The following is a 22,761-nucleotide window of genomic DNA, read 5'->3' on the forward strand; positions in this document are numbered from 1 at the left end:
ATAGCCATACTGGGTCAGACCAATGGTCCATCTAGCCCAGTATTCTGCTTCCAACAGTGGCTAATCCAGGTCACAAGTATCTGGCAGAAACCCAAACAGAGGCAACATTCCATGCTACCAATCCCAGGGCAAACAGTAGCATCCCTACGTCTGTCTCAATAGCAGACTATGGACTTTTCCTCTGGGAACTTGCCCAAACTTTATTGTAACTGCTGTTACAATATCATTCAACAAGTTCCAGAGCTTAACTATTCTTTGAGTGAAAAAATATTTCCTTCTATTTGTATTAAAATTATTTCTATGTAATTTCACTTTGACTGTCCCCTGGTCTTTGTACTTTTTGAAAGAGTGAAAAAATGATTCACTTCTACCCGTTCTGCACCACTCAGGATTTTGTAGACCTCAAATCAAATCCCCCTCAGCTGTCTTTTTTCCAAGCCTTTCCTCATATGGGAGGAGTTCCATCCCCTTTATCATTTTGGTCGCTCTTCTTTGAGCCTTTTCTAATTCCGCTATATCTTGTTTCAGATACAGCGACAATAATTGAACGCAATATTCAATGTGAAGTCGCACCATGGAGCGATACAGAGGAATTAAACTATTCTTGGATGGAAGAAGTTGCTGTGGGATTCCTGCAAAAGTGTAGTGAAAAATCTCTGGCTATGCCCAGAGAAGCAGACAGAACATCAGGCTGAGGCTTGGAACACTTATTAGTTTAATAGCGAATACCACCCAAAACACCACAGGAGGCTGATGAGGTCAGGAGGAAATCAAGGGTTCTAACAAATAAGTAATAGAATCAACTTCTACAGGTATGGTAGGGATTGAATGATCTTAGTGGGTACGAATTAGATTCCAGTGGGGACGCTCAGTGATGGGTAAAATTTCTGTCTATGTGCTACTTTTTACTACAGGAGAGGTATATGTAGATATACTGAATGTGTGCTTTGGTATACGGAAGCTCCGGGAATGCCTTTCAGCTCTGCTACACAGGCACTATGTAAAGATGAATGGTAGGTATGAGTGGAAGAGGAGCAAATATATATGCACACAGTAGCTACAGATATTCCCTAATGCTATAAAATGCCTAAAATGTAAGGGCCATTTAGAACTAGCACTTACACACAGATGTTACATTCACGCATGGAAGTGCGCTATGCATACTCAGCGGTATTCTAGAACACGAGTACGCAGGTCGCATAGTGCATAAGTGCAAGGGGGTGCTCTCAGGGGGAGGCATATGGGTAGATCACACACTAACGGAGGTAAGTTACAAAGTACTATAAACTACATGTTAAAATGCAACATTTAAGTGCTCAAATTTGCACTTGCCTTTTACTTGCTATACCATCTTTCAGTACAAACCAATAGAAATCAAACAAAATAAAACGTAGAAAAGAAAATAAGATGATACCTTTTTTATTGGACATAACTTAATACATTTCTTGATTAGCTTTCGAAAGTTACCCTTCTTCGTCAGATTTCCGATCTGACGAAGAAGGGCAACCTTCGAAAGCTAATCAAGAAATGAATTAAGTTATGTCCAATAAAAAAGGTATCATCTTATTTTCTTTTCCATGTTTTATTTTGTTTGATTTCTATTGATAACCTTAAGAGTGGACTAACACAGCTACCACACTCCTCTACTTAAGTACAAACCAACAAACTGGTTTACAATACTTACAGAATGAAGGAAAAATAAGGAATTCCATTATACAATAGGAAAGTAGAAAACCAATATTAAGAGTTAAGTAGAGAAAGTTACAGAGAATTTAAAAAAAAAAAAAAAACAGGATTCAGTGGGTGGTTAGCGTTTCCTTGGCCAGGTATTCACCCTGAACCCGAACTCATACCATCTAAATTTAGATGCACAAATGCCAGCTTGCACTCTATTCCAGGGGTTTTCAACCCAATCCTCAGGACACACCAAGCCAGTCAGGTTTTCAGGATATCCACAATGACTATGCAGGAGCAAGATCTGCATTCCCTACCTCCGCTCAGGGCCACCGAGGCCCAGATGCATCAATCAAACGTAAAAAAATCTAAAACGTAAAAGTGCTTACCAAATTTGAAAAAATGAAGAATGCACCATAAAAACAAGTCGCACAAGTTCGGTACGGTATTGAAAACTACAATGTATCAAAGATTCGTTAAACTGGTGGATTCCCCGTCGGTAATCGGCCCCTAAAGCATGCACAGAGCAGCCAAGCGTTATGCTGGATGCTCTGCGCATGCCACAAACGTCAAAACAACAACAACAACAAAACACAAACACGTGGCTCCCAAAATCAAAACAAAAATCGAAAAAGGATCGGGAGGGGGCAAAGGCGCTCGTCAGGAGCATCCTGTATGGGTGGCCTTGCCCTGCCCCCCCCCCGCCCGAGGTCCCCGCTGCTCCCCACTTCCCCCTGCATGAAAACTCACTGTAAACTGGCTGACACCAGATAAGAAGCAGAAACTAACAAGAGCTACAGGCACACAGGACAATCTCAAATATTCCAGGAGCATTCTTTCTTCCCCCAGTCGGCAGCTTGGTAATAGCAAAAGGATCGGGAGGGGGCAAAGGCGCTCGTCAGGACATCAGGGGGGGGCGGAGCTGTGGGAGAGTACAGAGAAAGGAAGAGAGGAAGGGAGGGGGGCCGAGGCTGCTAAAATTTTGAGTTTTCATGCAGGGGGAAGCAGGGAGCAGCGGGGACCTCGGGCGGGGGGGGGGGGGCAGGGCAAGGCCGTCCATACAGGATGCTCCTGACGAGCGCCTTTGCCCCCTCCTGATCCTTTCGCTATTACCAAGCTGCAGACTGGGGGAAGAAAGAATGCTCCTGGAATATTTGAGATTGTCCTGTGTGCCTGTAGCTCTTGTCAGTTTCTGCTTCATATCTGGTTTCAGCCAATTTACAGTGAGCTGCTGTCCACAGACATGCAAATTATCTTCTACTAGGAGTTTCTTAGCGGGGAGTATGACAGCTCAGGCCTTAACGACAGCTCTGACTTCACGTTAAATATATTGCGGTAAATGATTCGGTGCAATCATCGGTATGGTTAGTGCATCCCGAATTGTCAACATTACAATGGTAGTTACTCGTTTGCATTCCGTTTTCGTTAGCTGCAAGCGTAGGCGGAAAATGGCCTTTAATGCTACGGTTGAAAATTTCTTCGTTAAAGGGTCATTAAAGTTTAGTGCATCTGGGCCCGAGACACACAGCTGGGCCCGAAGCAGGACTGCCCCCCCCCCCCCAACACACACACACACTCGGGTTGCCCCCCCCCTTAACTTCCTGTGTCTGCTCCTCCCTCGGTCTGTCGTCTCCTGCTCTGTGTGCCAGGATTCAGGTTATCCTGTTAACGCAATCATCCGGGTCCTGGCACACAGGAACAGGAGAGAGACAGACCGAGAAGCAGGCAGGCAGAAGCTTCTCCTCCCTCAAAACTTTGCTGACGCTGGTCCCCCTCCCCCTCCCCCCCCCCCCCCCCCCCCCCCCCACACACACAAATTTGGGAGGCTGGGCCAGGGAAATCTCCCCCCCCCATCCCCCTCTCTGCAGCCCTGCCTCTGCTGGAGACAAATATCATGCATATTCATTGTGGGTATCCTCAAAACCTGACTGGTTAGGTGTGTCCTAAGGACTGGGTTGAAAACCCCTGTTCTATTCTATAACAGATTCCAGGTGCTCAGATGACTTTATAGAATTGTCCCCATAGTGTATATAATGTGAGAGTTGTGATAGGGAGGGGGACATACGGGTTCAGCCCTACCATTAACAGTATAGCTTGTATTCCGCCATATACCTCATGGTTCAAAGCGGATCACAATGTAAAAGAAGCCGTACATTTCCAAGAAATACAGCCTTCAAACCTTAGCAATACATACTAAATTATAATGAAAATTAAAAAAAAAAAAACCAAAAACATACTAACCCAAACTAATCATATTGCAAAACAAATCTCCTAAATAGGTAAGTTTTGATTAGTTTTCAAAACTGAAAATAGCTTGAAGTAGAAGACAAAAAGTTCTGAACATCTTTTTTAAGATGAGCAGCTTGAAATGAAAAAAAAAAAGACTTTTCGCATATGGCCTTGCTTTTCAGCTCCTACTGACTTATGCAAATCAGATGGATCCCATAATGAGTCTCTGCACAAGGCCTCACCTGTCCCACAGGCTGACCAGGGCACATGTAGCCACTGACTATTAAGCTAGTTGTATGTAAACTGTGAAATCTCATGGGTTGTATCTGCTGCTGTGAAAACTGGTGCTTTGTAACAGGGCATGGTGAATGGTGGAAAAAAATTGCAGGTCTTTTTCTGCCGTCATCTACTATGTTACTAAATGGTCCAAGAAAGCAATCACACTATCTTGGCCCCTATCAGCAGCCAGGGCCGCTGAGAGGGGAGGACAAAATTCCCCAGGCCCAGGCCTCCAGGGGGGGCCCGGCGCCAACGCTGCAGTCCGGCCCGCCCGCCGTCGCTCCCTGGCATTGAAATTAAGCGCTTCAACTTCAAAAGCACACCAAGCAGCGGCAGACTACTCCTTCCTTCCGTGTCCCGCCCTCGCCTGACGTGACTTCCGCGAGGGCGGGACACGGAAGGAAGGCGTGGTCTGCCGCTGCTTGCTGCGCTTTCGAAGGTGAGGCGCTTAAGCTCAGTGAAGAGGGCCCGGGGGTGGAGAGAGGGGCCCAGCGACCTCGGGTGGGGGGGCCCCGGGGCGGCCTTGTCCCGGGCCTGGCCCAGTCTCTCGGCGGCCCTGTCAGCAGCCATACAAATACCACTAGAGATCAGCACTGTCTCAGTCCCATGGGCTTTTCCTGAACCAAGACTGCACTGATTGAATAGTTTTGATAAATGGTCCAGCAGTGACAAGTTGTGGGGAAAATTTTAGGAAAAGTACTCAACTAGTGGATTAGACACCAGAGGGTATGTTTACTAAGGAGCGTTAGCATTTTTAATGCACCTTTAAAGGTGCGTTAGCGTTTAATGTGTCTATACATTTCTGTGGGCGTGTTAACGTTTAATGCGCGTTAACCATTAACACGCGTTAACCATGCTAACGTACCTATAGTGCACCTTAGTAAACACAAGCGCAGGTGAAAAAAACCCTCAAGATTTTTTCTTTTAAACACAAATGATTTTGAGTTCTTTTCACTTGGTATCTAATCCACTAAAAAAAAAAAATAATTACTTGACTCGCCACTACTGGACCATATCAAAATTATTCATCCACTGGCTTAAAAAACAAGTTTTACTGCTACTTGCCTTAACTCCTCTAAGTGGAGAAGTAGCCTAATAGTTTGCACAGTGGGCTAAAAACGAGTGGAACTCGGTTCAATTCCCACTGCCGCTTCTTGTGGCCCTGGACACATCACTTAGGAGTCATTTTACTAAGCTGTGGTAGGCACTAACGCATGCTTATCACAGATTAGAATGCACTACTGCAAGGCATGTTCAGTTGTCCCACGGTAGTTTTTGCAAGAGCATGTGCTACCCACGAGCTAAAAAATAAAATGTATTTTTTTTTAGTGCTGGGTCATGTTTGGTGGCCGAGAGTGGGCACAGCTATGCTAATCGGTTAGCGCATGGGCATTTCAATACATTGACTAGCACGCGAGCCCTTACCGCCTACAAAATGGGAGGCGGGAAGGGCTCATGCACTAATGGCCACACGTGGCCATTATTGGAAAAATAGAAAAATCTGCCTTTTACCGGCAGCGCTAAAAGTAGCATCAGAGCATGTGAAAGACTCATGTTTGGGCTACCGCAGGCCACTTTTCAGCACAGTTTTGAACCTGTTTCCTCAGGTACAAAAAAATAAAAGTAGACTGAGTCCACTAGGGACAAAAAAGTACCTGTATATAAATAGGCAAAGCGCTTTGACTGTACCACAGAAAGGTGGTACATCAAATCCCTTTCCCTTGGGAACCAGAAGAACGCGAAAAATTTACAATTGCTATTAACAAAGGCAAAACAAATTTACATCCTTCACCAGAAATACAGACAGGGAGTCCAGCACACACCAAGTAAATTAAAGGTTAATCTGAAAGACTTCAATTCCTGCAGCACAGTTAATCCAAAAGAAGGTTGATTCCTCTATATTAAATTTAATCTGTATTATCCTACTAGGGAGAACCCCCACCAGCAAAGAAGCCCATGCTACCACCATACAAGAGCTGCACAGTCATTCAATTTTGTCATTAAAAAAACAAAACAAATGTTTCTTCTGTTTTTGACAAAAGCAGTATTTTGAGATTTTTCTTTTGTACTCAAACCATTTGTCTATGAGGCAGAAGATATCATTATCTCTGTTTAGTAGTCAGATTTTATAGATGTCGTCAGTTTCTGAGTCTGAGATATCAGGTTGCAACCCTTGAGAGTGATTTTTTTTTATTACATTTCCCTGCTAAATGTTTTGTATAATTTAATCAATGTATGATATTTTCCTTGACCTTAAGCAGCTGCATAAATTTCTAGAAAAGAAATGTCTAGCACAGTGTTCTTCGTTCAAGACCTGGGTTGCCACAGGCTCCAAGGGTGGCTCCCTAACTTTCTTCTTTCAATACATACTTCCAGAGGCTAGCTGTTGGCATTATTTTCCCTCAGGACTTTGCGGCTCTCAGTGAGTTTGAGTTATACAGTATACAAACTTCTATGCTATTCTTGCAAGACTGTGCAAAAAGTGAAGTTTGGACAACATGTGGATCAAGCTCACCGAGAGCCATATGATGCTGGAAGAAAACAGAACAGCTGTCCCAGAAGCGGTGCTAGCAGAAGACTCTGGGAAAGGTCAGGGGGCATTCACAAACTTGGGGGGGGGGGGGGGGCGGTGGCAATGCAGCTTGGAGTGATTGGTCTAGAAAGTAATTACTATTTGCTCATACTGGGGCTCATTTTCAAAGAACTTAACAAGTTACATAGTAACGTATGGAACTTCGTAAGTCTGTGCTTTGAAAATACCCCTCATAGTAATTCATATAGGGCCTCTTATGAAGCCATGCTAGCAGTTCCTGTGCAGCAATGCCGATGAAGCCCATTCAAAGTGCATAGGCTTTGTCGGCATTAACCCACCGGAAGCTACTAGCGCGACTTGATAAAAGAAATCCATAGTAATTCTGAGTGCTCCACTCTGCAGTGCAATTAAGATGCAAATATCAGCAGGTCTTAGAGAGTTGATTTTTGGTTTATATAATTGTAATTTCATTTTTTTCTTTAGATATTTTGTTATCATAATCTTCCAGTTTCCAGTGTCTGTCTCCCTACTTAAAGGATGCAGGTTCATTTTGACATTTATACTCCACATTCGCCTGAACACACATTTTTTGTTTAGCTGTTTTCTTTTTTTTTATGGTAATTACTCTATCTGCAAATCAAGTCTGTTACTTACAGTGGGGGAAATAAGTATTTGATCCCTTGCTGATTTTGTAAGTTTGCCCACTGACAAAGACATGAGCAGCCCATAATTGAAAGGTAGGTTATTGGTAACAGTGAGAGATAGCACATCACAAATTAAATCCGGAAAATCACATTGTGGAAAGTATATGAATTTATTTGCATTCTGCAGAGGGAAATAAGTATTTAATCCCTCTGGCAAACAAGACCTAATACTTGGTGGCAAAACCCTTGTTGGCAAGCACAGCGGTCAGACGTCTTCTGTAGTTGATGATGAGGTTTGCACACGTCAGGAGGAATTTTGGTCCACTCCTCTTTGCAGATCATCTCTAAATCATTAAGAGTTCTGGGCTGTCGCTTGGCAACTCGCAGCTTCAGCTCCCTCCATAAGTTTTCAATGGGATTAAGGTCTGGTGACTGGCTAGGCCACTCCATGACCCTAATGTGCTTCTTCCTGAGCCACTCCTTTGTTGCCTTGGCTGTATGTTTTGGGTCATTGTCGTGCTGGAAGACCCAGCCACGACCCATTTTTAAGGCCCTGGCGGAGGGAAGGAGGTTGTCACTCAGAATTGTACGGTACATGGCCCCATCCATTCTCCCATTGATGCGGTGAAGTAGTCCTGTGCCCTTAGCAGAGAAACACCCCCAAAACATAACATTTCCACCTCCATGCTTGACAGTGGGGACGGTGTTCTTTGGGTCATAGGCAGCATTTCTCTTCCTCCAAACACGGCGAGTTGAGTTCATGCCAAAGAGCTCAATTTTTGTCTCATCTGACCACAGCACCTTCTCCCAATCACTCTCGGCATCATCCAGGTGTTCACTGGCAAACTTCAGACGGGCCGTCACATGTGCCTTCCGGAGCAGGGGGACCTTGCGGGCACTGCAGGATTGCAATCCGTTATGTCGTAATGTGTTACCAATGGTTTTCGTGGTGACAGTGGTCCCAGCTGCCTTGAGATCATTGACAAGTTCCCCCCTTGTAGTTGTAGGCTGATTTCTAACCTTCCTCATGATCAAGGATACCCCACGAGGTGAGATTTTGCGTGGAGCCCCAGATCTTTGTCGATTGACAGTCATTTTGTACTTCTTCCATTTTCTTACTATGGCACCAACAGTTGTCTCCTTCTCGCCCAGCGTCTTACTGATGGTTTTGTAGCCCATTCCAGCCTTGTGCAGGTGTATGATCTTGTCCCTGACATCCTTAGACAGCTCCTTGCTCTTGGCCATTTTGTAGAGGTTAGAGTCTGACTGATTCACTGAGTCTGTGGACAGGTGTCTTTCATACAGGTGACCATTGCCGACAGCTGTCTGTCATGCAGGTAACGAGTTGATTTGGAGCATCTACCTGGTCTGTAGGGGCCAGATCTCTTACTGGTTGGTGGGGGATCAAATACTTATTTCCCTCTGCAGAATGCAAATAAATTCATATACTTTCCACAATGTGATTTCCGGATTTAATTTGTGATGTGCTATCTCTCACTGTTACCAATAACCTACCCTTCAATTATGGGCTGCTCATGTCTTTGTCAGTGGGCAAACTTACAAAATCAGCAAGGGATCAAATACTTATTTCCCCCACTGTATATTTTATATACTGAGCAATTTCATTACATTAAAAACATTTTTTTCTTTAAAAAGCCAAATTTTCAAGTAGATAACAAAAAAGGCAGCCACATCACCTCCAGACTGCTCAGCCATTCCTAAAACAACCCACTTGAGATAATTTCCTAGGGAGTCCTTTTACTAAGGCACAGTAGGCAGAACGCAGGACTACCATGCGCTAAAAGAGCGTTACCACAGCCGTATTGTTCCGCTTACCACACACTAATCACACGCTGAAAAATATTTTTACTAGCGCGCGTCAGGCTTTGATATATGTCTGTTTCTCAACAATGCACCTACTTCTACCCACTGACTGCAAAAGCTTCCAGAGTGGAGCTAAGGGATATGTACATGGTTTCCGTGCATGCTTACAGACAAAAAAATCTCATGCAGAAAGAATAGTTGAAGCTTAGCATTTTGGTGCAAACCCCATGAGAAAGAAGTACCCACAGAGTTTTCCACCCATTCAGCTAGTTTTAAAATTATTGTCCTAATACGTATCGGAATACTTTTTTATGGATTTAAAAAAAAAAAAAAAAAGCAAAAAAGTTACATTACTGGTTCTATATAAATAGAATCTCCTACTTTAATACCAAATTCTTTATTACTGCTCACAAAACGTTTTAATATCATGGGCTGTACCTACAAGACTTCTATCTACTCCTAAAAATGTAATAAAATCTGAGATTAAGTCTCTATTTATGACATTACGGTTTCATCATTTAATTTTTCTAAATATTATGCTAATAATTCTGGGAGACCCATGTGCTGAAAGCCTCAGTACAGCTGTATTCTCTCTACCATCCCCTCATCAGACTTGGGAATACCAAATGCATATGAGGCCTTGATTTCAAGGCCTTGCTATACAAGTGTACTGTAAAAACTGTCACATCCTTTTAAATATTTCACATTCTTCTATCTAAAAAAAATACAATTCAAACTCTACATTCCAATGTGAAAGAACAATTTATATTGATGTCTATGATCTAGGTATAATCACAGACCTAAAAAAACACAAGTATTTAAACAATTCAGCATCTTTGAGGATCACACAGTTTGTATTATCTGGACAGCTTTGCTAGGTCAGTACATGTCCAACTTCCTTGAACTCATATTACATTTCTGTTTAAGATTCTTAGGCCAGTATACACAGCCTAAAACAATAAACTGTTCTTGTTAACAGTAATTAAATTAACAAGGTCAGCCCCTTTACTTGTTCCTCAGGTCACTGGAAAACTGAAAGCTTCAAATAACTGAAATCTCTTTAATGGTGCTTCCAGCTGTTATTACTTTCCTTCCTTTAAAATCTAATGTGCATTGGAAGCATCGAGCACATCCCACCCACTCTATCCCTAAGGCATCCATCAATTTAATTTCCAGGAACTACATCACAAAATCTGCGATGTTCCTATCCCCAGCTACTTCTTAGTACCAAACATGGAGGAAGTTTTACAGATAGCTGCTGGTTATTGAGATTCTGATGGAAGTACATCCCCTCACCCTTCTACCTCATATACTGTAACTATACTTCTGTTTAAATTGAATCTCATATATTAAAAATCCCAATTTGGAAACATCCCATTTTCCTCTTTACTGTTGAGGCCAGAGTAGTGGACTTGGAGAAGCTGAGGGAGACAGAGAGGTACATAGAGGAGGCCTACAGGAATGTTGTAGAGAAGTCCCACCTCCAGTCTGGCAGCCCCTGTGCTGCCTTGGAGGAGGGAGGTCTTCTAAAACGACAATATCACCCTGGTGAAGCTGAAAGTAATCCTGTAGCCATAACCAACCCCACAAGGGGATGTAATATCCTCTCATACCGATGATGTGTCTCCAGGAGCTTCTCCCCAGGAGGAAAGGCTGTGGTAGTTGGTGATTTGATTATTAGGCATGTAGATAGCTGGGTGGCTGGTGGACGTGATGACTGCCTGGTCACTTGCCTATCTGGTGTGAAGGTGATGAACCTCATACATCACCTAGATAGGATTTTAGATAGTGCTGGGGATGAGCCGGCTGTCTTGGGACACATGGGTACCAATGACATAGGAAAATGTGAGAGGGAGGATCTGGAAGCCAAGTTCAGGTTCTTAGGGCCCTGTTTACTAAGCTGCGTTAGCATTTTTAATGCGGGTTAACTATGTACACGTGTTAACCATGTACACACCTAAAATATCCCTATAGACGCCTACATGGTTAGCAAGCGCGATGTGGGCACGTTAAAATACTAACACACCTTAGTAAACAGGGCCCTTAGATAGAATGCTCAAATCCAGAACCTCTAGGGTACCATTTTCAGAAGTGCTCCCCGTTCCACTTGCAGGGCCTAAGAGACAGGCAGAGCTCCAGAGCCTCAAGGCGTGGATGAGGCAATGGTGCAGGGAGGAGGATTTGTTAAGAACTGGGCAACATTCTGGGGAAAGGGGAGCTTATTCCAGAATGATGGGCACCATCTTAACCAGTGTGGGACCGGGCTGCTGGCATCAGCATTTAAAAGGATATAGAGCAACTTTTAAACTAGAAACTGGGGGAAGGCTGACAGTCATTCAAAAGTGCATGGTTTGGAACAAGGTATCACCAAAACAGGGAAGATAGGGCATCCCAATAGCAAGGTTGCAATAGAGACCAAAATAGACCAGCTGTCTAACTAAAAAGCAGACAAATTTTCAAGATTGCAAATTATCACTGTCACCTGATGAGTAAGATGTAAATACCAGAAGCCTAAGAAATAAGATGGGATATTTGAATACATTGAACTAAATGAAAAATTAGATATAACTGGCATCTCTGAGACCTGGTGGAAGGAGGATAACCAGTGGGACACTTTCATAGCAGGGTACAAATTATATCGTAGTGACAGGGTGGATCGAATTGGTGGAGGTGTAGCATTATATGTTAAAGAGGGCCTTGAATCAAATAGATTGAAAATTCTGCAACACACAAAACATCTCAGAATCCCTATGGAATGAAATTCCATGTGTAAAAGAGAAAAGGATAGCGTTAGACGTGTACTACCATACACTTGGCCAGGATGAACAGACAGATGTAAAAATGTTATCGGAAATTAGGGAAGCTAACAATCTGGGGAACATAATAATAATGGGCGACTTCAATTACCCTGATAATTACTGGGTAAATGTAACATCAGGGCATGCTAGGGAGGTAAAATTCCTTGACAAAATCAAGGACTGCTTTATGGAGCAGCTGGTACAGGAGCTAACAAGAGGAGGAAAAATTCTAGACCTAGTCTTTAGTGGAGCGCATGATCTGGTGCTGAGGCCGCTTGATAACAGTGATCATAATAATGACCAGATTAGATATCAGCTCTGGAGTTAGTACACACAGGAAATCCAATATGTTAGCATTTAACTTTCAAAAAGCAGACTATGATAAAATGAGAAGAATGGTGAGAAAAAAAAATGTAGAGAAGCAGCTGCAAAGGTCAAAAATTTACATCAGGCGTGGATGTTCTTCAAAAATACCAGCCTGGAAGCCCAGGCCACTTATATGCCATGTATTAAAAAAGAAAGGATATCAAACTTTGGTCTTATGCTGATGACATTTTTCTTTTGATCCCAGTAGATGCAGTAATTAACACCTTTTATTCCAAAATCAGTGTTTATATAAAGAAGATAGTAGCTTGGTCAAGAGTTATGAGACTGAAGTTAAATGAAGACAAAACAAAAATTCTCTGGTTTGGGCTAGTCTACAAATTATTACATTAAATGATGGACTTTCCAATAAGGTTGGTCGAGAATCAAGAGTCCTAGGAGTAATTCTTCACTTTCAATGGATTTACAGATAAAAAATGTTTTATGTAAAGCTTTCTTCAAATTAGATCTCTGCTATATTCATATTTCTTATTTGAGCATTTTAAACTTATTGTTCAGTTGTCAATTCTTTCACTACTTGTTGATGGTAATTCTTTGTATTTGGGACTAACGGTTAAACAATTGTCTAAACTTCAGATGATCCAAAATGCAAAGCATTATTCTAACTCTATTTTGTTTCCTGCTACTCAACTGTGGACTGGTTTACTAGTACAGTTACGTTCTATAACAAATTTTGGAAAGCCTTAAAACATATCTTTTTTCTAATTTAAATAATTGATATATATTCCTTTGTATTGCTCCATGATGCGACCGCACCTCGAATATTGTGTTCAATTCTGGTCACTGAATCTCAAAAAGATATAGTGGAATTAGAAAAAGGTACAGAGAAGGACAACGAAAATGATAAAGGAGATCAGACGACTTCCCTATGAGGAAAGGCTAAAGCGGCTAGGAGAAAAGACGGCTGAGGGGAGATATGATAGAGATATATAAAATAATGAGTGGTGTGGAATGGGTAGACGCAAATCTTTGGTTTACTCTTTCCAAAAATACTAGGACTAGGAGGCAAGCAATGAAGTTAGAAAGTAGTAAATTTAAAACGAATCGGAGAAAATATTTCTTCACTCAACGTGTAAAACGTAGTAAAAGCAGTTAGCTTAGCGGGGTTTTAAAAAGGTTTGGATGACTTCCTAAAAGAAAAGACCAGAGACCATTATTAAAATAGACTTGGGGAAAATCCACTGCTTATTTCTAGAATAGATCAAATAGTGCGGTAATGTTCTACTATAACTAAGTCCGATATGCAATACAACAATTAATTGTGATACAGACTCAGCAATAAGTCGAAAGTACATACATACACCAGAGTTTCTACTAATTGTTGTATTGTATTTCTAGAATAAGCAGCATAAAATGTATCGTACTGTTTTGGGATCTTCCCAGGTACTTGTAACCTGGATTGGACACTATTAGAAACAGAATGCTGGGCTTGATGGACCTTCAGTCTGTCCCAGTATGGCAACACTTATGTTCTTACAGCTTAACAAGCCAATCAGCAGTTTTAACAGCACTTAACAAGCAATAATGAACACTAATTGTCACTAATTTGAATTTACACACATAACTCACTAAATGCATTCTGTAATGAACAACGCCTAAATTCTAAAGTGCGCAGTTCAAAAGGGGCATGGCCATGGGTGGGGAAATGGGAGTTTTGTGGGCATTCCCAAATTTATACACACTGTTAGAGAATATGGCCTAGTCTGTGTAAATCTACGTGCAGGGATTTATGCCACGTTTCTGTTGGTGTAAATGGAGGCGCATAGTTTTATGCGCTGGGATATCAACTAAGTGTATTCTATATACCATGCCCAAATCTTACAGAATATGCTTAGGCAGAAATGTTTTCTGCACTGATCTTTTTAAAGCGCCATATATAGAATCTGGCCCTTAGCACATGCTAATGGTTAGTGTACCTTAGTAAAAGGAGCCCTTGGAAAACTATAGTAGTTTTAAAAAAAGAAAGGTTTTGCAGACTTGCTTTTAGACAGTGAAAATCTAAATCTTTGGGCCCTGTTTACTAAGCCACGTTATAGGCGCGTTAGCATTTTTAACGCAGTAACCATGTACGCGTGTTAACCATGTATGCGCCTACAATATCCCTATAGGTACCTCTCAGCATGTGCGCTAATTGTAGGTGTGTTAAAAACGCTAACGCAACTTAGCAAACAGGGCCCAAAGATTTTACTAGCAGAATGTGAGAAAATCCAAAAATTCCTCTCAAACCCTACACTGAAATTTTCCTGGTTAAGAATATGACCTCAAGCTGCACAAAATCAATAGCTCAGTCTAGCTTTCTCTGTCCTTAGACAAAAGGCCTGCTGCCAGTACTGGCAGGACCAAGCCTGAAGGAGGCAAACGAGATATTTAGAAAGGAAACGCTGGGGCAGGAAGATATGTTTAAAACTGAATGAGTTCAGTCTTTAGAACAGGAAAGAAACTTTCTGCTCCTTTTGTCAAGTTCAGTTTGTTTATTGCCAATGAAATTTTTTCCATCACTTTGTTGTGTATTAATCCAAACAAGCGTCAAATGCTGCTCACAAATCAAAGGCATAATTTGTCCATTATCATTCTAAAAACAGGAAACAGCCATAGAGATTTTGTTCTGCTGGTTAACAGCTTTGGTACAGCCTCTATTTGTGGATTTTGCTTTATCTGTGCAACTGGAAAAGAAGAAGCCATGTTAAAGTATGCTACTTCAAAATACTGTATGAACCCAGTTATTATGGAAACTAGCTAATACCCAGCAGAATTCACTGAAGGAACATATCCAGTTTCCTTGTGTCTGCTCAGTCATCTGTCCTCAAGTCTGGCCTCATCACCTCCGTCCTGAATATTTGACCTCTCTTCAGCCCCACAGATGACTGGTTGGGGAGGGGGAGAAGTTTGGGAAAACCATTAAGACGTGCTATTTTACTGTTAACCCCAGTTATTAGTAACTAGATCTCATTGCATTCAATGGGACCTGTGGTAAAATAGCACATCTTAATGTTAGCCCATGTTGATAACTACACCCCTAAGTTCAGGTAGTACTAAGTTATCGTACTGATGCAATCTCTTCTGAAACCAATAGGGGTTTAGAAAAGGTTTCATCTCCATGATCAAGTATATAATATCACGTTCCTTGTTGATTTAAATCTTGAATTGATAATGAATGTGACTGTTGGGCAGACTGGACGGACCAATCAGGTCCTCATCTGTTTTCACTTACTATGTAAGTATCTGTACACAAAGGAGCACAGGACAGACAAAAGTTTCTCCAATACCCCCTACCTTGCAGAAAGGTCTTATGCAAGGATCCACAAACCATGGCATGCAGGCTGGTTGTGGCCACAGACCTTTTCCTTTACACACATCAGGGGCAGTAAGGTTTCCCAGCTGCCCCCCCCCCCCAAAGGCCCACCCATGCCTAAGAGACAATAATAGGGAAGCCAGGCCCTGCCAGTGAGGAATGATGACTGAATATCTGTTGGTGGAAAAGCCAGGCCCCACTGGCATGATGAGACTTGGGTATCCCATGCCTCTAAAAGAGCCACATTTAGACCAGGACTCACCAGTGTGAAGTAAAGATGACACATGGGATAGGCGAATAAGAGGGAAGAGAAGGGGGAAGAGCATGAAGGGTTGCCAACTTCCGAGTTACTGGTATCTTGAATCTTATTGATACTCCAGCCTTCTATCACAGGCCTATCCTCTGCCTCCCTGTTATTTCCATTTCAAATCATTGAAATGGCCCCAAATGTCCATTCCACACCCTTCCCTCTTGAGCAAACTCTGAGACTCCAAGGAGGGACCCCCAATATCAGCCTTCTCAGTAATTTTAAATGTTCTATGGGGTGTTTTCCATGAAAGGCTTATGGTTCCTTGCCTTAATATATAATTTTCTCCCCAGTGATTGGAAGCACCCTGGAATTAGGGTCTTCAAAAGAGGATAGATTTTGTGTGCATGTGAAGTACCTGATGTTACAGTACCACCAGTTTTATGGATGAGGGATTCAACAGCTTAAAGGAACAGTGGATCAGGCCTCTTCTCTTACAAACTGCAGCATGAAGGATCTGAATTTGCATCTCGTCTATCTGACAAGATCAGAACTGGCCATGTCACAATGGTAGTACATTCTGGCCTAGGTCAAAAGGATGACCTGCTCAGCTGGTCAACATTTAAAGGAGAAGGCATGTCTTGAACAGAGCCCACTCTAGCCCTTGGATCATACCTATGCATGCTTACCTAAGGAACAGTGTCAAAGATGGAACGCTATAAAAGGTAAAAAGAATATGAAAATAGAAGATGTTGTGGTGGAGATGTATGGATTTACTTTGAGACAGATGGAAAGACATAACTGGAGAAGAAGTGCTCAATTCAGCTTAAAGTGACATAGCAGAAAAGAAGGAACATCAGTGTTCATTTTCTGCCACATCATACAGGTGGCTACCCTGGAACATTTCTTAACTTGCCTCCTTTTCCCCACTGCAGTAGAAAGGGAACGTGAAGCCTCAAAGCCCCTTCCCCTATCCCTCCACCCTTCCCCCAGCTGTAATCTGGACCTTTGATTTTTAAAATATTACTACTACTGAGAAACAACAAGACTTATACTCCCAGACTGCCTTATGATCCGGCTAAAAATTATTGCCGACACTTTCTGATAAATCTGTCTTTATTTACAAAAAAAAAATAAACAAAAAGGGAGGAGGGAAAGGCTTTTAGGCAGCTGGTAGCAACAAAAGTTGAATAATTTGCCAAATGAAATGAGAAATATGGTGACAATTTCTAGTTTCAGGAAGACTTTGGAATTGTATTTATTCCCTAAAGAAAGTGATGGATGAGGCTTTTGTTTATATTTTCTGTTTTTAATTTTTTTGTTTTAAGTTTATGTATTTTGTACCTGTTTTTATTTGCTTTTATGATTGTAAACCATCTTGAATGCCTTTCGCCAAGAAGAAGATCTTAAAAGTTTTTTTTTAAATAAAGACTTAGTCAGACCCTTAGGGAAAAGGCATCCAGTTTCCAAAAAAGAAGGTCACTCATTAGTTTTTCCTGTATTTGAAACCTGGAGTGATCTCAAGGCAGTTGGTGTAAGAGTTGAGAGACAAAGGCCTATAATTGGATGGCCTGGAGAAGAATACAAGACTCCACTGAGTATGGTAATGAGGAGATGCAGCATATGGATTTAATTAAAGTCCTTAAAGTTTGTCTGGGGCATATCTGGGTTTCTATGGACTGGAGAAGCTCCCTCGTTTTCTCTGAAAAGAGAGTACTGTTCATTTTTTGGTAATCTTTCTTTTTAATGGGTTGTTTGGCATACTGCCTATTTGCTTTGCAGTGAATGTGCCTAACTACTGCAACTAAAAAGAAAATGCATACCATTCTCTTCTATAAAACCCTGCCTTGAAAAAGTACATGAGCTACCAAAATATCAGAGTTGGATCTTGAAGATTTATCATGAGGCTGTGTTGCTGTTAAATGTTGTGCCTGTCCTCGAGGCCTATTCCACTGTAGCATCTTTTCAGCTGGCTTTTTAAAATTGAAGGACAACACCCACAAATGTTATTAGTAATCACACTGGCTGTGTCTTGGTGAGAGTCTACCTGCGTCAGGGGTCTATAGATCCCAGAGGCAGGCGGACTCTCGCTGAAACACGGCCCGTGTTGGGTCATTTTCTGAATAAATTTTCACCTATTGTCCCAGTCCTGAAGGCTTGTATGCTTTTTTTTGTTTTGCTTTGGTTCATGTACTCTTGAACCCTCTTAATGGGTAATCACACGTCATCTGCCCTAAGGATAAAAGCACAGGGTGTTTCTCTTAATCCGTGTACATCCAAGCACGAGGAGAAGGAAGGAACCATATTGCTTGTTTGAAAAATGCAATGATAGTTATTGAGAACAGCAATATATCAATTAATAAATGGAATTGGAAAATAAATGAAAAAAAAGTTCTTCTCCTGTTTGTTTTATAGTGTGCACCAACATAATCGCCAGGGAATGTGTCAACACAGCTGAAAGGACAGTGTGTGCTAACTTGACACTTTTTCAATGCATGACTTGTTAAAGTAAATTATAAAAACACTCAAAACACTGTCTTTCTCACAGATTATGATAATATACAAGCAGTGTGACCCTGAGACTTGCAAGATGCCTGTATCCTTCAGTAATCACAAGAAGAAAACTCTGGCAAACATATAAGGTGCCTGGTACAGATGGAAAGCCTATTATATATGCAAAGTCTTCCCAAAAAGTCTTCCCAAATTTCAGGCTGGCAAACAGCAACAGGAACTGAATCATACAGCACCAACAATTTAGCCAAGTGGTCCTGGAGGCACCCCAGCCTGTCAGGTTTTCAGGATATCCACAATGAATATTAATGAGAGAGATTTGCATGCAGTGGAAGCAGTGAATGCAAATCTCGTGAATATTCATTGTAGATATCCTGAAAACCTGACTGGCTGAGGTGCCTCCAGGACCAGGTTTGGGAACCACTGATTTAGCTTTAAGGACAAGACAGGTACTAGGATATGACAGAGACAAGAAGCCAGAGGAAGCTGCTTGCTCAGCTGCTAATCCCTACCTCCTCACTCTAACAGATTCATTCTGCTGGCCAGGACCAAAAAAAACAGCCACTACAGCAACTATAGCAATGACAAGGGAGGGGACACAGAAGTGACAATGTAATATAGTGCTTACCAATATTTTTGTAGCTGTGACCCCATGATGTGGCCAAATAAAACTGTGTGACACCCCCCCTCCTTTCCCACAAGGTGCAGAATGATGCACTTATGCAGGGCCGTGCCGATGCGGTAAGCGAGGTAAGCGCCGCAGGGGGGGCGCCCACCTCTGGAGGGCGCCGCCGCGGTGCTTACCCTCGCCCCGCGCCGCAAAGGCCTTTAAATATTTCACCTGGGTCGCAGCAGCGTCAGTGAAAGCGCTGCCGACCAGCAAGGGCGGGGCGGTGGGGGCGGTCCGCCCCGAGTGTCATAAAAAAGGGGGGTGCCGCCGCTCCCGCTGCTCTTCTTCCTGGCAGCCCCTCCCCCGCACCAGCCCTTTAAAAATAAATTGCCGACGCAAATAGCGAGCGCAGCACCTCGTGTGCAAGTAAAAGAAGCGGATCCGATCATCTCATTGGGCCTTCCCTCACTGTCCCGCCCTCCTCTGATGCAACTTCCTATTTCCTCTAGGGCGGGACAGTGAAGGAAGGCCCAATGAGATGATCGGATCCGCTTCTTTTACTTGCACACGAGGTGCTGTGCTCCCTATCGCGTCGGCAATTTATTTTTAAAGACCAGGTGGCAGGGAGAAGACGAGGCAGGGTGAGGGTGGGGGACAGATGGGGTGAGGGTGGGGGGCACTTGGATAGCAGAAGGGACTGGGTGGGAGCCAGATGGGGTGAGGGGGACTCGGATGGGCAGAAGGGACTGGGTGGGAGCCAGATGGGGTGAGGGGGACTCGGATGGGCAGAAGGGACTGGGTGGGAGACAGATGGGGTGAGGGTGGGGGGCACTTGGATAGCAGAAGGGACTGGGTGGGAGAAAGATGGGGTGAGGGGGACTCGGATGGGCAGAAGGGACTGGGTGGGAGACAGATGGGGTGAGGGTGGGGGGCACTTGGATAGCAGAAGGGACTGGGTGGGAGCCAGATGGGGTGAGGGGGACTCGGATGGGCAGAAGGGACTGGGTGGGAGACAGATGATAAGGTGAGGGTGGGGGGCACTTGGATAGCAGAAGGGACTGGGTGGGACACAGATGGGGTGAGGGGGACTCGGATGGGCAGAAGGGACTGGGTGGGAGACAGGTGGGGTGAGAGTGAGGGGCACTTGGATAGCAGAAGGGACTGGGTGGGAGCCAGATGGGGTGAGGGGGACTCGGATGGGCAGAAGGGACTGGGTGGGAGACAGATGGGGTGAGGGTGGGGGGCACTTGGATAGCAGAAGGGACTGGGTGGAGCCAGATGGGGTGAGGGGGACTCGGATGGGCAGAAGGGACTGGGTGGGAGACAGGGTGAGGGTGGGGGGCACTTGGATAGCAGAAGGGACTGGGTGGGAGCCAGATGGGGTGAGGGGGACTCGGATGGGCATAAGGGACTGGGTGGGAGACAGATGGGGTGAGGGTGGGGGTGGGGGGGGCACATGGATAGCAGAAGGGACTGGGTGGGAGACAAATGGGGTGAGGGTGGGGGCACTTGGATAGCAGAAGGGACTGGGTGGGAGACAGATGGGGTGAGGGGGACTTGGATGGGCAGAAGGGACTGGGTGGGAGACAGATGCTTTAGGATATAGTATTTTAGCTGTGTTAATAAATGTTTATAAATAGAACATGTAAATAAGGTAATCTTTTTATTGGACTAATTTTAATACATTTTGACTTAACTTTCAGAGAACAAAACCCCCTTCCTCAGATCAGGATAGGATACTGTAACAGCACTATACTGTATTGACCTGAGGAAGGAGATTTTGGCCTCTGGAAGTTAAATGTATTAGTCCAATAAAATGGTATTATTTTATTTTCTGTATTTGTTTTATTTCTATTTGTTAATTTGTAAAGTGGTGATTGGTATTTGTTAGTTTTTTCAAATTTACATCTGCTGTCTTTATATTTTGCACAGTACTAGGAGACATTTTCTGTTTCTGTGGCGTTGCATTGTATGCAGAGTCTGGCATTGGGGGTTCAGTTTAATTTTTGTCTAAATAGAAAGTTTATGATTACTTATTCTATAGTGGATTAGGGTATATCTGTGTTTGTGAAAAAGACATGGCTTTCAGTTGGCATTGACTGTGCAGGATCGACGATCTGTACTATTCTGTCTGGTTTCGTTTTACAATAGGTGAATTGATGTTCTAGTGCTCACTGTAGTGCTTAAGATGCTTTCCTTTTCCTTGTGTGACTCATAGAAACGACTGCTTATGGTATGGTAAAATTGCTCTATAGGTCGTGTTTTGTATTCTCGGTATGCCTAGTACTGGATTTGGGGGGGGGGGGGGGTGTTAAAAAAATGACCGGCCCCGGGTGTCAACTACCCTAGCTACGCCACTGCTGCCGATGTCTCCCTTCCCTTGCACTCGTTGGTTCCCTCAGTGTCCCGCCTTCTTCTGACGTCAGAAGAAGGCGGACACTGAGGGAACCAAGAGCGCAAAGGGAAGGGAGATGTCGGCAGTGCTCCGCTTTCACTGACGCTGCTGCGACCAGAAGTAAAAGATTTAAAGGCCCCAGGGCGCGGAGGGAAGGGCAGAGAGGCATGGATGGGAGGGCAGAGAGGCATCGATGGGAGGGCAGGGCCCAGGGAGAGGACAAATTGCTGGAAGGGGAGGGGAGAGAGGATTGCTGGCTATGGATGGAGGAGGGAAGGGCAGAGAGGGACAAGGATGGACATGGGGGCCCAGGGAGAGGACAAATTGCTGGAAATGGAGGGGAGGGGAGAGAGGAGGATTGCTGGCTATGGATGGAGGAGGGAAGGGCAGAGAGGGACAAGAATGGACATGGATGGGAGGGCAGGACCCAGGGAGAGAGGAGAAATTGCTGGAAATGGATATAGAGCAAGAAATGAAGAAGAAAGGAGAAAAGTAAAGAAATAAATGGAAAGGAAGCCCTGGAAATGGAGTTAAGAGGACAGATAGCAGCAGAATCAGATACTGGACCAGCATGATTGAAAAAAGAAAGTCACCAGACAACAAAGGTAGAAAAAAAAAATCATTTTATTTTCATTTTAGCATTTGGAATATGTCCACTTTGAGAATTTACATCTGCTATCTTATTTTGCAATGTATACCAATTTGTTTCTAAGAATATTGCTGACAATTCCTTTCAGTGTGGCAAGTGGTGAGCGATCATTTTCATGGGGGGGGGGGCGTGATCATTTTCACGGGGGGGGGCGCCAATTGATAGTCTGCAGGGGGGCACCAGAGACCCTAGGCACGGCCCTGCACTTATGGAGACCTCACTCAGGTCGTATCTTAAACGCTGGTTCTGTGACTCAATTTGGGGTCCCTACCCACAGTTTGGGAAGCTCTGGTGTAACAGAAGGTTGTGTGAAGGGGGAAAATAGGAGGAGAAAGCACATGAGTGAGGTGGGGGCAGAGAGCGGAGAAAGCAGGAAATTGTGTGAGACAGAGTTCCTATATATATATATATATATATATATATATATATATATATAAAATTGTACTGCTTTGTCACCCTCCTATCTCCATACATATCTCCCTGTCCCTCATCCGCCCGACTCCTCCTGTCTCTCACCTATCCACCCTCATCCTGTTAGACTGCTTTGATGTTTCACTTATATATACTGTCATCTACCAACATTTGCTTATTTCGGATCTGACGAAGAAGGGCAACCTTTGAAAGCTAATCAAGAAATGTATTAAGTTATGTCCAATAAAAGAGGTATCATCTTGTTTTCTTTTCCATGTTTT

At 43.4% G+C, this 22,761-nt stretch overlaps 1 protein-coding gene across 1 annotated transcript in view; it reads right to left on the bottom strand.

Moving 5' to 3' along the window:
• Positions 1-22,761, bottom strand: part of LOC115477831 (cysteine-rich protein 2) — a 249,759-nt gene that overhangs the window by 211,975 nt on the left and 15,023 nt on the right. The gene's annotated exons all lie outside the window — the stretch shown is intronic.

The sequence above is a fragment of the Microcaecilia unicolor genome, chromosome 9, assembly GCF_901765095.1.
Source record: "Microcaecilia unicolor chromosome 9, aMicUni1.1, whole genome shotgun sequence".
Classification (NCBI taxonomy): Eukaryota; Metazoa; Chordata; class Amphibia; order Gymnophiona; family Siphonopidae; genus Microcaecilia; species Microcaecilia unicolor.